General features: G+C 34.6%; 1 protein-coding gene and 1 pseudogene across 3 annotated transcripts in view; one reads left to right on the top strand and one right to left on the bottom strand.

Moving 5' to 3' along the window:
- The window catches only part of EXOC2 (exocyst complex component 2), a 210,204-nt gene that overhangs the window by 18,911 nt on the left and 174,812 nt on the right, over positions 1 to 16,481 (top strand). The window lies entirely within an intron of this gene.
- Positions 6,894 to 8,290, bottom strand: LOC105307682 (annotated as a pseudogene).

The following is a 16,481-nucleotide window of genomic DNA, read 5'->3' as shown; positions in this document are numbered from 1 at the left end:
GTGCACTTTTAGGGTAGGTTTATTCACTTTATTCCTTACCTCTTTCATTATCTTAAATGACTATGTAATGTAGACAGTATATTGTTTTAATTAAACAAATAACGTTTATGGCAGGCAAAGTCAGACTTTTGTTAATCTCTGTTTAGTGTATTTATATAAGAAAGACATGACAAATTTTCAAAGGCCATTATTATATTTCAAGAATCTTTGTGAGGAAAATCTGTGGGCACTTAATGACAACTATAGATTAGATGAGTGTTTTTCTTTAAAAATATCCTAGTTAGTCTGACATGGGTTGTGAAACTGAAAATGTTTAGAAACTAAATTATTTTCTTAAGGCTTAGACTCTTTCCTGAGTGATAAGAAATTTTTTCATTTATTTGTGATTTTAAATATAAGAGCATTATCTATAGTGCAGGATGTTCCTAATTGGAGGTAGGTTGAAAAGAGACATCCCATTCTCATTCCACAAATAATTACTGAGTGCATACTATGTGGTAGGCACTGTTGTTTGTGTTATGGACATTGCAGTTTAAAAAGCAGTTTAATAATTATTTAAATGACTTAATGCTTTTCTTGAAATAATGGTTTGTCCATGTTTGGGGTATGTAGGTGATGCTTTGTGGTAAGGAAATGGCAATTAATTTTTGCATCTGAATTAATATAATGAACTGGGGATTTTAGCTGCTTCTACTTTGTATGTCTGGAACAGAGCTGTAGTCTTTAATATACAGAAGAAAGGAGATCGTACTTTTTGATTCATGATGGTCCACAGTAACCTAGACATTACTTTGTTTTATTTTGACAAACTTTGAGGATAAGATAATTAAGATTGTGATCCTTTGTTAAAGCTCTCAAAGTGGATTTAGAATATTGGGAATAAATTAGAAATGCCTTGTCCTAGTTTTTTTTTTTTTTTTTTTTTTGCATTTTTTAAAACCAAACGTATTCTAATTTCAATTTTGTTTTACACCAGGAAGAGCCAGTACCGCATACACATATGAAACCATTCTAAGATTTTTAGAATATGGGCTATCAAATATACAAATGACCTCGTAGGATATGGGGTAGTATAAAGGAAAGAGTAATATTAGAGTCTTGTGAGTCAGGAAGCCACGGACCTGGTCTGTAATATATTTAATTAGTTGTGTGACCTTGAAAAATCATTTAACATCTCTAGGTTACAGTTTCTTCAGATGAGGGGTCTAGAAATTAATTGAATCAAGTCTCTTAGCTTTGATTCTGTGAAATATTGTCATGTCTTCCTACTAATAATCAAATCCATCATGTCAAGGGTAGTTGACAGTGTGATATTTTTATTAATCGTCTTTTCAATAATATTAATGTCAGTGGTAATTTCTTTACTTATTAAATTTTCATCCTACAGTTTTTCTGGAAACAAGGATTGTAAGAATATTTCTGCTTAAAAATTTGGTTCTTTATAAAGTGAACTGGACCAGATTTGAAAGTAATCAGTTGAAGCCACATGCTTATCTGTTTTATAGTCTAATTCTGTAGACAGCGATTGATAATGTCAAGTTATTTAAATCACCACTTAATTGGGGTCTAATTTTCCATGCCAATAGAGTGAAGCATTTCCTTTTGTCAAGAATTGGTTTGTTAATGTTAATGAGGCAGATTAATTACCCATTCTTTCCTTAATATTTATTTTCTCTGCAATGTTATGGTATCTTTAGGGCAATATAATTTCTGTGGGAACTTTGTGTTGAAATATGTCTGTTCTCTCATGAAAGCTTTTATTAATATGTTGCTAAATTTCAGGTTTATCAATTTATAATAATTTTAAAGCACATTTTCAAAATAAACTTTCCGAACTTTTGTCCATGTTTAAACATGTTTAACAAAGATAGCAATAGTAAATTGCATTAAAAGAATACTTGTTTCTGAAAATTCTATAATTTTATGTATACTTAATTATTAAATTACCTACTGTGGTTGTTAATATAAGTTTATTCATTAGTTATTTGTGTATTTTGCTAATGTTAAATGTGAAAATAAATATTTCTTTTGAGTAACAGTGGGTCTTATGTGTTGATTAGTAGGATGATGTAAATTTGATGTAGTTGTACTTTAAAATATTACCCAAGCATTATATTTTAAATTTAATTTTATATTAGTTTCATATGTGCAGCACAATGGTTATACATTTATATAATTTATGAACTGATTCCCCCCCAATTATGCTAGTACTTACCTGGCACTGCACATAGCCATTACAGTATTTATTAACTGTATTCCTGTGCTGTACTCCACATCCCCATGACTATGGTATAACTATTAATTTGTACTTTTTAATCCCTTCATCTTTTTCATCCTGCTCTCCACACCCCTTACCATCTAGCAGTCATCAGTTTGTTTTCTGTATCTGAGTCTGTTTTCATTTTGCTTGTTCATTTATTTTGTTCCTTAGATTCCACATACAAGTGGAATCATATGGTATTTGTCTTTGTCTGTCTTATTTCATTTAGCATAATATCCTGTAGGTAGGTCTATCCATTTTTTTTGCACATGGTAAGATTTCTTTTTTTATGGCCGAGTAATATTCCATTGTATATATGTACCAAACTTCTTTATTTAATCATCTATTGATGATCACTTGGGTTGAAAAGCATTATTTTTGATAATGTTTTATTTTGAAATAACCTTTCAAGAATAGTAAAAGTAACTCACTCTTGTAAATCCTTTTAAAAAAAATTTGGTAAATAACAAGTATAAACCCTTTTATCAGACTCACCAATTGTTAACTTTTTGCCCCATTTGTTTTTGTCATTCTGTTAGTTTATCTGTATATATTTATTTGAACCATTTGAAAATATGGTGTAAACAATCCTTTCGCTTCTAAATACTTTAGTATGTGTTTACTAAAAGCAAGGACATTCTCTTATATTACCATAGTATAGTTATCATAGTCAGGCATTTTAACATTAATACCAATTTTTCCAGTTATGTACTTTATGGAAAAAATGTTTTTCTTGTTCTAAAATCATCCAGGATCACACATTACATTTAGTTGTAATGTCTCTTTAGTATCCTTTAATATAGAAAAATTCTTCAGCTTTTGTTTTTCTTGACTTTGACATTTTCAAAGCATACAGGCCAGTTATTTTGTAGAATGTCTATCAATTTAGGTTTATTTTCTTTTGTGAAGAGTCTCTTCTTTTGCTCATTTTTTAAAAAAATTGGGTGGCCTGTCTTATTTAGTTGAAAATTTTCTTTACATGTACCTTATATAAAGTCCTTTGTCAGATATATCTATTGAGAATATTTTCTGCTAGTTGCCTATTTTATTTTGACGAGAAGGTTTTAATTCTGATGAAGTCTTAATATATTAGGGTTTTCAATGTATGGATATTGTTTGTCATATTGAAAAAAAATATTTACCTTTAAGTAATGGAGATATTCTCTTATATTTTTTATAGTTTATAATTTTAGTTTTTATGTTTAGGTCTATGACCTATCTTAAATTAATTTTTGTAAGTGGTGTGAAGTTGCAGTTAAGATTTTTACACACCCCGCCCCCCCCCCCCCCCCCCCCCCACCCCCCCCCCCCCCCCCGCCGCAGCCCCTGCCAATGTGGAGACCCAATTGTTTCAGCAACAATTGATGAAGATGTTTTTTTCTCCCTTTAATTGCTTTGTTGCTTTTGTCAGAAATCAGCTGGTTATATAAGTGTGGGTCCATTTCTGAACTCAGTTCTATTCCTCTGATTCATTAGGTTATCCTTATGCCAATAACGTAGTGTTTTGGTTACTGTAGATATTTTATAATATCCTGAAGTCATGTACCTACCATAAGTGTTACAACTCCCCCCTGCTCCCCCCCAGCCAAAATTGTTTTGGCTATTCTAGGTTCTTTGAATATCTGTAAGAATTTTAGAATCAGCTTGGCAATTTCTCTACATAAGCTTGCATGAATTTATACATCAGTTTGGTATTTTAATAATATTGAGTCTTCTGATCCATAGATATGAATATAGATCTCCACTTATTTAATCTTTTTTCCTGCAGTATTTTGAGGTTTTCAGTATAGAAGTCTTGTATATTTTTATTAAATGTATTTTTATGTATTTTAATTTTATAATGATATCAAATAGAATCTTAAAACTTTTATTTTCTAATTATTTCCTACTAGAATATAAAAAACAACTAACTTTTGTATATTGACCATTGCTAAATTCAGTTATTAGTGCAATTAGTTGCTTAGCAGATTCCCTAGGGTATTCTGTGTATAGTCATGTCATCTGCAAATAAAAAATATTTTTTTCTTCCTTTGTGGTCTTTATGCCATTTATTTCTTTAGTTTTATTACCTAACTTATTGAACTGGCTAGAATCTTTAGAACATGTTAACTAGACACGATGAAAGAGACATCTTTGCTTCATTTATCTTAGGGGAAAGGCATTGTATATTTCACCATTAAGTATGATAGATGTGTTCCCATCACCCTGCCTCCACCCCATTGTCCTTTATTGATTGAAGAGATCCCCATCTATTCCTAGTTTGTTGAGGGTTTTTAATCACAAAGAGGTGTTGAATTTTTTCAAAGACTCATTCTATATCTATTTAGTTGAACACAGTTTTGCTTTTTACTTTTAATGTGATTTACAGTGATTGGGTCTTGAAAGTTAAACTACCTTTGCATGGCTGGGATAAACCCCACTTGGTCATGATGTCTTCCCTCTGCTTCTGTTTCTTGAAATAATTCATGTAGGCTTGATATTATTTCTTTATTAAATGTTCGATAGATTTCATCAATGAAACCATCTAGGTCTGAATTTTTTTTCGTAGAAAAGTTTTTGATGATTAATTCAACATATTTAATAAATATGAAGGTTTTGAGATTTTCTCTTTATCTTGTATTAATTTGGTAACTTGTCCTTTGAAGGAATTTTTCTCTTTCATCTAAGTTGTCAAATTCATTGGCATAAAGTTCTTTATAATAGTCCTTCATTGCTTTTTTAAAAAAATATCTTTAGTATCTATAGTTACCCCCTTTCATTCCTGAAATTGGTGACTTGTGCTTCTTTCTCTTTCTTAAAGAGAATTTTATTAGGATTTATCAATTTTACTAATTTTTAAAGAAATTAAAAAAAAAAGTAAACTTTTGAGTTTACAGTTTTTTTCTCTATTTTTTTCTGTTTTATTGTTGCTATTCTTCAATATTTTCCTTATTCTGCTTCCTTTGCTTCTCCTCCCTGCCTTTTTATTTTGAGTTTAGTTAGCTCTTCTTTTTCTAGTTTCTTAAGGTAGAAACATAGACCCTTAATAGTAAATATTTTTCTTCTTTATATAAGCTTTTAAAGCACAGTACTTTGGCTACATCTCTAAAATTTTGATTATACTTCCATTATCATTCACTTCAAAATATTTTCTTATTTTCCTCTTTTTTTTTTTTTGGATCATTTGGTTATTTAGAAGTGTGTTTAATTTCCAAATACTTGGATACTTCACGATATTGTATTGCTATTGTTTTCTAATTTAATTCCTTTGCAGTCTTTGGAATTTCAGTCTTTGGAATTGTTACTTGATAGCCCAGCATGTAGTCTATCTTGGTGAACATTCTGTAGACACTTCAAAAGGAGTTTTAGAAATGCCAGGTAGGTCAAGATGTTCAATAGTGTTATTCATATCTTCTATAGTCTTACTAAGTTTTGTTTGTTTCATCTAATTGTTATCCATACTTAAGGGGCATATTAAAGTCTCTAACCATGATTGTGGCTTTATCTCTTCCCCCCTATATTCAGCTTTTGCATCCTGTGTTTTGAAGTTCTGTTATTAGATGTATGCACAGTTTAGATTGGTTTGTCCTTCTAGTGAATTCATCTTTTGACATTGTAAAAATTTTCAGGTTACTGTGTGTTGTCATTTCTCTTTAGATAGAAGAACTTTCTTTAGCATTTCTTATTATACAGATTTGTTCCTAATGAACTTCCTTTATTTGAAAGTGCCTGTTTTTCAGCTTTATTGAGATATAATTGACAAATAAAATTGTAATATACTTAACATGTACAACCTGATAATTTGACATACATCTACATTGTGAAAGGATTCCCACAATCGTGTTCATTAACACATCCATCACGTCACATAGTTAGTTACCCCACCTTTCTTTTGGTGAGACTACTTAAGTCCTATTCTCTTAGCAAATTTCCATTATACAATATAGTATTATCAACTGTAGTTACCGTGTTACACATTAGATCTTCAGACCTTACTCATAACTGAAAATTTTACCCTTTATCTCCCCAATTACCTCAACCCCTAACAACCATTATTGTACTGTTTTCATGAGTTAGCCTTTTTCTTTTGATACCATGCAATATTTGTTTTTAACTTATTTCAGTCGGCATAATGTGCAAGTTCATCCATGTTGTCATAAATGGCAAAATTTCCTTTTTTAAGAATGAATAATATTACATTGTGTGTGTGTGTGTGTGTGTGCGCGCGTGTGCGTGTGTGACATTTTCTTCATCCATTCATCCATCAATGGACACTTATGTTGCATCCATATCTTGGCTGCTGTGAATAATGCTGCAATGAACATGGGAGTACATAAATCTCTTTGAGTAATGATTTTGTTTCCTTTGAGTATATATCCAGAAGTGGGATTGCTGGATCATATGGAAGTTCTATTTTTATTTTTTTTCCTCATTAAACTCTTTTAATGGGTGTCAGAATTCTATGACAATTAGTCAAATTGTTTCCACTAAAGAATACTAATCTTAAGAACTAATATCTTTGAACTCACACACACACACACACACACACACACACACACACAAAACAAATAGTCCGTAAAAATATTTGTCTTTCTGTTTGAAGGTTTTACAAATGGATACATTGTTATCATTATCCAGACTTTAATTATTAAACCTAAATGGCTAATTGAGACAAACAGTTCTGGGACTGTCTTCCACCACTGATTAAGACTGGGGTGATAGGTATTATCCATTTAGCCTTCTGAGCTTTCTGGGTGGACTTGGTGACTTTTCCAGCTCCAGCAGCCTTCTTGTCCCCTGCTTTGATGATGCCCACAGCAGCCATCTGTCTCATGTCACGAACAGCAAAACGACCCGGGAGAGGATAGACAGAGAAGTTCTCAACACACATGGGCTTGCCAGAAACCGTATCAATGATGGCAGCATCACCAGATTTCAAGAATTTTTTCCAACTTCTTTCCATAATGATGATTAGTCTTCTCCTTTAGCTGAGCCAATATGCAGGCAATGTGAGCTGTGCGACAATCAAGCACAAGTGCAGTAATAAGGCCTGGATGGCTTGGGATAATCACCTGAGTAATGAAGCCAGCTGCTTCCCTTGGTGATTATTTAATTTCCTTGGAGACTGGTAAAGTGAGTCATTTTTGCTGTCAACAGCCATGTTACCTCAGTGAACATCTTTGACAGAAATGTTCTTGACATGGAAGCCCACGCTGTCCCTAGGAAGACCTTCACTTAAAATTTCATTTGTAATTTTGACAAGAGCAAAGGTGACCACCTAGCTGGGTTTGAGAAAAACAGTCTCCACTGAGCCCACAGGGACAGTAACAAACCACTAATTTTATAGATATACTGGAGGAGCAGACCCATAGAGTTGTCAGTTGGGTGAGTTGGTTGCAGGATGCAATCCAGAGCTTCAAGCACTGTGGGTCCACTGGCATTGCCATCTTTATGGGTTATTTTCCATCCCTTGGATTAACGTGTGTTAACCCTTGGCTCCAGCATGTTGTCACCATTTCAACTACAAATTGACATAAATACTACTGTGTCGGTGTTATATTTTATTAATGTTGGTGCTGACTTCCTTAACAATTTCCTCATATCTCTTCTAGCCATAGGGTGGTTCAATGGGATCCACCTTATTAACACCAGAACTTAGTTGTTTTACACCCAATGTGTAAGCCAAAAGGGCATGATCATTAGTCTGTCCATTCTTGAAGATACCTGCTTCAAATTCAGTAACACCAGCAGCAGCAGGACAGCACAGTTAGCCTGAGATATGCCTGTAATCATGTTTTTTGATAAAGTCTCTGTGTTTTGGGACATCAGTGATGGTCACATAATAATTGCTGGCCTTGAATTTCTATGGGGAGATATCAGTGGTGAAACCATTCTCACATATAGCTTTCAGTTTATGCAGGACTCGGGCATATTTGAAGAAGGAGCTCTTTCCCATCTTATCAGGATCTTCTCAAATTTTTTGATGGTTCTTTTGTCAGTCTCATCACATCTGCAGATTAGATGACTGGTAGTGATAGAATTTATGTGTTCAGTGACAGTGACGTTGACATGAGTCTTTTCCTTACTCACTTTGGCTTAGGTTTAGCAATGGTTTCATGATACCCGAGTTCTGGTGGTAAACCCATTGTGACAAACTATTTTTAATTTCTTGAGGAACCTCCATACTGTTTTGCATGGTGGCTGTACCAGTTTAAAATTTTATCATCAGTGTACAGGGTTCCCATTTCTCTACAATCAGCATTTGCTGTCTCTTGTCTTTTCGATTAATAAACATCCTAACAGGTGTGGGGTGATAGCTCATAGTGGTTTTGATTTGCTTTTCCCTGATGTTATGTTTGCATGCACTTGGCTATTTGTATATTTTCTTTGGAAAAATGTCTATTCAAATCTTCAGCCCATTTTTTAATTTTTTTGTTGTCGTTGAGGTGTACGAATTTCTTATATATTGTTGAATATTAACCCCTTATCAGATATGTAATTTACAAATATTTATTCCTATTCCATAGCTTACCTTTTCATTTTGTAGGTTTTCTTTGCTATACAGAACCTTCATAGTTTGGTGTAGTCCCACTTGTTTATTTTTGCTTTTGTTACTTTTGTTTTTGATGTCCAATCCAAAAAAATCATTGCCAAGCCCAGTGTCAAAAAGCTTACACCTTACGGTTTTTTGTTTCTTATGTTCAAGTCTTTAATTTTAAGTTGATTTTAGTGTATAGTGTAAGATAGGGATCCCATTTCATTATTTTGCATGTTGCTGCTCAGTTTTCCCAACACCAGTAAATGCTTTTTTTAATAATAATTTTCTATTTTTCAGTTATAGTTGACATACAATATTATATTAGTTTCAGGTGTACAACATAGTGATTGGACATGTGTAGAACTCACAAAGTGGTCACCCCAATAAATCTAGCGTCCCTTTGACACCGTACATAGTTATTATAATATTATTGGCTATCTTGCTTATTCTGTCCTTTCTATCTCCATGACTATTTTGTAACTATCAATTTGTAACTACTTCTTAATCCCTTCTCCTTTATCACCAACCCCTCCACACCCTTCTCATCTGGTAACCCTCAAAATGTTCTCTGTATCTATGAGTTTCTGTGTTTTGTTTATTTGTTCTGTTTTGTTCTTTAGATTCCACATATACATGCAATCATATGGCATTTGTCTTCCTTTACCTGACTTACTCCACTCTGCACACTACCCTCTAGGTCCATCATGCGATATATTTTCCCATCCCGTTACTTTTAGACTGTGAGTGTCTTTTCATCTGAAGTGAATCTGTTGTATGCAGCATATGTAAGGGGCTTGTTTTCTTATCCATTCATCCACTATCTTTTGATTGGAGCATTGAATTATTTTTTATTTGAAGTACTTCTTGATAGATACGTAGTTATTGCCATTCTTTATTTAGACTTTTGATACATATTGTTTTCTTCTTAAAGAAGTCTCTCCCACATTTCCTGTAATATTGGCTTTCTTGTCTGAGAAGCTCTTTATCTGTCCTTTGATTCTAAATGATAGCTTTGCTGGGAAAAGTAATCTTGGTTGCAGGGCCTGGATTTTCATCACTTTGAATATTTTGTGCCAAGCCCTTCTGGCCTGTAAAGTTTCTGTTGAGAAACTGGCACTTCCTTGTAGGTAACTAATTCTTTTTCTCTTGCTGCTTTTAAGATTCTCACTTCGAGCCTGACCTTTGGCATTTTAATTATGATGTGTGTTGGCATGGACCTCTTTGGGTTCATCTTCTTTGGGACTCTCTGAACTTCCTGGGGTTGTATGTCTATTTCTTTCATCAGGTTAGGGAAGTTCTCTGACATTATTTCTTCACATAGGTTTTCAATTCCTTGCTCCCTCTCTCCTCCTTCTGGTATTCCTATGTTGTTATGCTTGATGTTGTCTCAGAGGCTTCTTATACTATTTTTATTATTTTGGATTCTTCTTTCTTGTTGCTGTTCTTATTGGTGTCCTCTGCTACCCCATCCTCTATGTTGGTAATTCAATCCTCCATTTCATCCACTCTGTTGATTCTGTCTAATGTATTCTTCATCTCAGATATTGTATTCTTCCTTTCTGAATGGCTCTGTCTTATGTTTTCCATCTCCATTTTTATGTTTTTTATCTCTTTGTTAAAATTCTCACTAAGTTTAACTACTCTTTCCCTAAGTTCCTCGAGCAATCTTATACTAGTGTTTTGAACTCGCATCTGGTATATTGCTTGTTTCCATTTTGGTGAAATCTTTTTCTGGAGCTTTGTTCTGTTCTTTCATGTGAGACGTGCTTCTTTGTCTCCCCATTTTGGCTGCCTCCCTGTGTCTCTTTCTGTGTATTAGGTAGGGCTCCTAAGTCTCCCAATCTTAATAGAGTGACTTTATGTAGTAGGTGGGCTGTGAGGCTCCTTGGCACAGACCTGAGAGGAGTTCAGCTGTAGGCCAAGTTCAGCCACAGCCTGTGCACTTCCGGGGCCCCCTGGTAAGAGTTATCTCAATATGGCTGCCACCTGTACTGGGCTGGTGAGAGGGAGCAAGGAATTGAAAACCTATGTGAAGAAATAATGTCAGAGAACTTCCCTAACCTGATGAAAGAAATAGACATACAACCCCAGGAAGTTCAGAGAGTCCCAAACAAGATGAACCCAAAGAGGTGCATGCCAACACACATCATAGTAGTTGCTTTGAGGGGCCAAATCAGAAACTGAAGTTGGCTGCCACTGGTGTGGGGCTTGAGCTGCTCAGCAAGAGGTACGGGATATGCAGAGGCCAGATTCTGTTGCTTTGAATTTTGTGAGCTTTGAGAGATTTTATGAAAGTTCACGGCAGGAGCCAAGACAGCCCATTTGTATGGAATAAATCACTGGAAGCTGCTTGAGTGGGCCCACAAGTTGGGAGAGGCAGAGTCTCAGGGAATCCTCTGGGCAGAGTGACCCGTGTTATCCAGGTTGATGGTGCCTGGCTCCACAGGCTGGGAGTGGGGAGGGCTCAAAAAAGGAACAATGGCTTCTTCCTGCACCTCTGTCTTGGAGCAAGCTGACCCTCCAGCCCTTGCCCTGAAGCCGGACAGCTCAGCGCCTCCCCATGAATCCCCAGCACCCCTTGAGCAGCTGTCTGGAACTGGAGCTCAGAGCTAGTAAGTCTATAAGCAAGTAAGGTATCTATTTCCTACTGCCCTTAGTCTTACTCAGCTGCAACCTCCACTAGTTTTCACAGCCAGAGATTGTGGGGACTTCTCTTCTCAGCACTGGAACCCTGGGTTGGGCAGACTGGTGCGTGGCTGGGACCTCTCACCTCTCAGGTAGGGGAGGTGGCTCTGCAGCCAATATGGCCCTCCCAATTCTTGATCACCACACATGATTGTGGGACCAGGCTGTTTTGCATCTCCACCTCTCCTATCAGTTTGAGGTGACCTTTTATTTGAAATGACCTAGTTGTAGGTCTTCTGTTCAGCCAGACCTCAGGTGAATCCACATACTGGTTGCTCTGTAATTTCATTATAATTTTGGTGTGGTTTCTAGAAGAGGCGTGCACAGCCTCTACCTTCTACGCCATCTTGCAAGGAGCCCCTTCAACAAGCTTAAGGTCCATATCATTTGAACTCATTGTCACCCAGCAAAAGGAGGCTTTGGCAAAAAAGAGCAGAAAATGCTTTTTATAAAACCTTCATTTCTAACATGTTTTTTCCTTTTAGCAGTTTAAGAATATTCCGTTTTCTTTTGGCCTTCATTTTTTTTTTTCCTGATTAGAAATCATCATTTACATTGTTATTCTTCTTTGCATATTATTTCATTTTTTTCCCCTCTGATTGCTTTTAAGATTTTTCTCTTTGAGTATGACTTAAGTGCGTCCAGGTGTCATTTTCTTTGTATTTATCTTACCTGGTGATGGCTGGATTTCTTGGACATCTAGAATAATAGTTTTCAATAAATTTGGGGAAATTTCACCCAGTTTTTCTTCAGATATTTTCTGCCCCATTCTCTCTGTTTACATCAGAGTGCATGATATTTTCCATAGGTTATTGAATCAGTTTCTTTTTTTCCCCAATATTTTTCATATTGGATACTTCCTTTAGAGCTACATTCATGTTCACTGACTTCAACTATCTTCTGTCTTCTTCAACCTAATCAGTTTTCTTATTTGAGATAGTGTATCTTTTAGTTCCAGAATTTACATTTTATTTTTATTTTTGTAATTTCAACTTTGCTGTTTAGAATATCTATATATTCATTAATTATGATTACATGCATTTTTAATAGCTTATTGCAGACGCTTTCAAATTTTTTTTTACTAATTCTGACCTGGCTCACCTTGGGATGTGTTTATTGCCTGCTTTCTTACTTGACTAGGGTTACATATGTTTCACATTTTTTTATGGGTCCAGTCATTTTTATTGTAATATGTGTAATACATTTTAGAGCCTTCGGATTTTGTTCTGTTATTCTGAAGAATGTTGACTTTTTTTACAGGCATTACTCTTGTTTCCCCTATGATGGGCAGTAATTGAAATCACTGATTCTTTCATCCTTCAAGCTGTTGCTCTCAACTGTGCTACTTGGAGTCTCTCCTGTACATCCTGGCGTCTAAGAGTTTCAGTAATATTCCTCTCCAGGATTTTGTTCTTCTCTTTATAGCTACTCTGTTAGCCCAAAGCTCCATCCTCTGATCCTTCAAACTGTAGACTGTGGCTTAATGATTATGGTTTAGCTGTCCTGAGCTAGATAGATTGGAGTGTTCTCTCAGATAAAAAATGAGTATCCACTATATGTGTGGATTAAGTGAGTGATTTTGTAGTTCTCTGAAATAGCCTAGTGAAGTCTTATAACCTTTATATTTTTCTCTAAACTTACATGAAGAATTTTTTTCAACTTTTTAAAATAACTTTATTCACTTACTATACAGTTTATCCATTTAAAGCATAAAATTTAGTGGTTTTCAATATACTGCATAGTTGTGCAACCATCACTACAATCAATTTTAGAACTTCCATTACTGCAGAAAGAGAGGCCATACTCATTATCAGTCACTTTCTATTTCTTCCCAACCTCCATCCTTGTCCCCAGCTCTAGGTAACTACTAATCTACTTTCTGTCTCTATAGATTTGCCTTTTCCAGACATACACATGGAATTATATAGTATGTGGTTCTTTGTGACTGCCTTTTTTCACTTAGTATAATGTTTTTAAGAATCATCCATTTTGTAGCATGTGTCAGTACTTCATTCCTCTTTCATTTTCCTTTCATGCCAAATAATATTCTGTTGTACGGATGTACCACAGTTTATATACCCTTTCATCAGTTGATAGACTAATGAGTTTATTCCACTTATTGGCTATTATTAATAATGCTACTGTGAACATTCATGAACATATCTTTATGTGGACATAAGTTTTCATTTTTCCTGGGTAAATGCTTAGAAGTGGAATTGATCAATCATGTAATAACTATATGTTTAACTTTTTAAGGAACTGCCAAACTGTTTTCCAGATAGTTGTACCTTTTACATTCCCACCAGCAGTGTAAATGGTTCTTAATTTTTCCACAGCCTTGCCAACACATTACTTTTCGATTTTAGCTTCCTTGTGGATAGAAAGTGATACTTCATTTTGATTTGCATTTCTATGATGGCTCATGATATTGTGCTTTTCATGTGCTTATTGGATATTTCTGTATCTTTTTTGGCAAAATGGCTATTCAGATTCTTTGCCCATTCTTAAATTGTATTTTTTTTTTTTTTTACTATTGAATTGTAATTGTTCTTTATATATTCTAGATATAAGTCTCTTAACAGATGCACTACTTGCAAATATTTACTCCTGTTCTGTGGGTTGTCTTTTCACTTTCTTGATGGTGTCCTTTGAAGCACAAAGTTTTTTGACCAACTTTGATTTATTTATTTATTTTCCTTTGTTGCTTGTGGTGCTATATCTAAGAAGACTTTAACTAACTCAGAGTCACAAAGATTTAATTCTATGTTTTCTTCAAAGAGATTTGTAGTTTTATCATCTATATTTGGGTCTATAATACACTTAGAGTAAAATTTTGTGCTATAAGGAAGGGATCCAAATCTAATCTTTTGCATGTGGATATCAAGTTGTCTCAGCACCATTTGTTAAAAAGATTATTTTTTCTGTATTGTTTTAAAATCAGTTAACCATAAAAGTAAGAGTTTATTTTTAGACTCAATTCTATTCCATTTATCTACATGTCTATCTTTATGCCAGCACCACAGTGTCTTGACTATGTAGCTTTGTAGTAAGTTTTGAAATCAGGAAATATGAATCCTCCAACTTAGTTCCTCTTTTTATAGATTGTTCTGGTTATTTTTCTCTCTATTTCCATAGAATTTTATGATCAGCTTGTCAACTTCTGCAAAAAAAGCCAGCTGAGCATTCATTTGTGGAACAACTTGGGGAATATTGCCATTTTAACTATTGTCTTCCTATCCATGTCTTTGCATTTATTTTGGTCTTCTTTAATTTCTAAACTATAAGTGTGTTTTATAGTTTTCAAAATATAAATTTTGCACTTCCTTTGTAAAACTTATTCCTGACTATTCTATTCTTATTTGTGCTATTGTATTTAAGTGTGTTTTAAACCTTTTTGTTTTTGTTTTTGCATGTGTGTATGTAGTACATTACTCCATTCCTGTCCCCTACCCGTTGTACCTCTTATCTTTGTCCTTTTTTTTAATTCCAATGTTCCACTGATAACATAAACATTCAGAAAACATTTATTCAACTTCTTTTAGCAGACACATGGCATGCTTATTTTATGTCAGGTACTGTATGACAGGCATTGGGGATGTAGAGTTGATTAAATGTCCTCTAAGAAGAGGTATATAAGGTTTAACACAGTAAATATTAGAATTCTGTAGTGTAAGCATTGTAGAAGGAAGGATGGGGGAGACTTTGTCAGAGAAGGTAACATTTAAGCTTGACTTTGAAGTATTGGTAAGGATTTAACAAACTTGGAAAGACTTTCTACTTAGTTGAAACAAGATGAAGGAATTCATGAAAGCATAAAAATACTTGACTGTTCCTAGGAGGTGAACAGGAGTATGTGGTTAGTGTCAGATGACTGAGGGAAATGACTGAGGGTGAAGTGGGAAATGTAGAAGAATCTAATTTTGACAAGCTTTAATAAAATGCTAAGGATTTTATGGGCTCTGGAGACCACTGAGCAGTGGGGTGGCATGGAAGATTTTTTTTTTAAGTGAGAGATGATGTTGATGAGATCTCTCTTTTGGATAATTCTCTCTGGTATTTCCTGAGAGTGGATTGCAATGGAGATATAATATGGGCAGAGTAATCAGTTGGAAGTCTGTTTCAATATTCAGGGAGAGAAGATGAAGGTCTTAACTGGGAGAACAACAATGGAATTGAGAGGAATAGTTGACTTTGGATTTTGACAGAAAGATCATGAGGGTGTGCAGTAGGGAAGAAGAGAAATCAAGATAACCTTGAGTTGTCTCATTTGGTTTATCGGATAAATGATAATGTCTTTCTGGTCCTTCATGTTTTGTTATTATTATTTTACTATTTTAATTGTATTCAATACATTACCTAGTCATGTTTGATTGTATCACTGACTGTGATATTGAACTCAGTCTCTAGTCCCCCTCCCTTTTTCCACAGGAGATCAAGCTGATATCACGTGGCTCAAAACACCAATTTTCTAATCACATGGTTTCTGGTTTTGCGAGCCCTGGTATTTATTGAGTTGTCCTGAATGTTTCCTACCTGTGTTATTGAGGGCTCAAGAATAACAAAAGTACTTTTTGGATTTTGGGTCTCCCTCCAGAAACTAGGGGCAAAGGTCAGTCACATTCTTTATTACACAACATGCCCAAACTCATTTAGCTCTGTTCTGATGTCCATCTCTACATTTCCAGGTTCTTTGTCTAATCTGCCATTATCTTGATAGCCAGTTTTAGATAAAATTTATAACTCCCATTTCCTTTTCATCCTCCTCCTCTGTTTCCCCAAACACACATCTACTTATTCGCAGCCTTATTATCACATTTGGTTAAACCTATGATCAGTTCTTACATTAATAGGATGATATAAATCTTGTTTCTTTTGCCTCTTTTGAAGGTTTCAAGAGCTCTTGTTTTGGGATTGATTCTTCTTCATGGCATCAGTTCTTTTAGGAATAAGATATGTTTTCCCTCTGCAGATTAATTTGGGATCAAAGTTTTAATAATTATGAAGTTGTTTATGTTTGTT

The sequence above is a fragment of the Pteropus vampyrus genome, unplaced genomic scaffold (assembly GCF_000151845.1).
Source record: "Pteropus vampyrus isolate Shadow unplaced genomic scaffold, Pvam_2.0 Scaffold509, whole genome shotgun sequence".
Lineage (NCBI taxonomy): Eukaryota > Metazoa > Chordata > Mammalia > Chiroptera > Pteropodidae > Pteropus > Pteropus vampyrus.
Note: the sequence above shows the minus strand (reverse complement) of the source record. Positions and strands in the feature narration are given on the sequence as shown.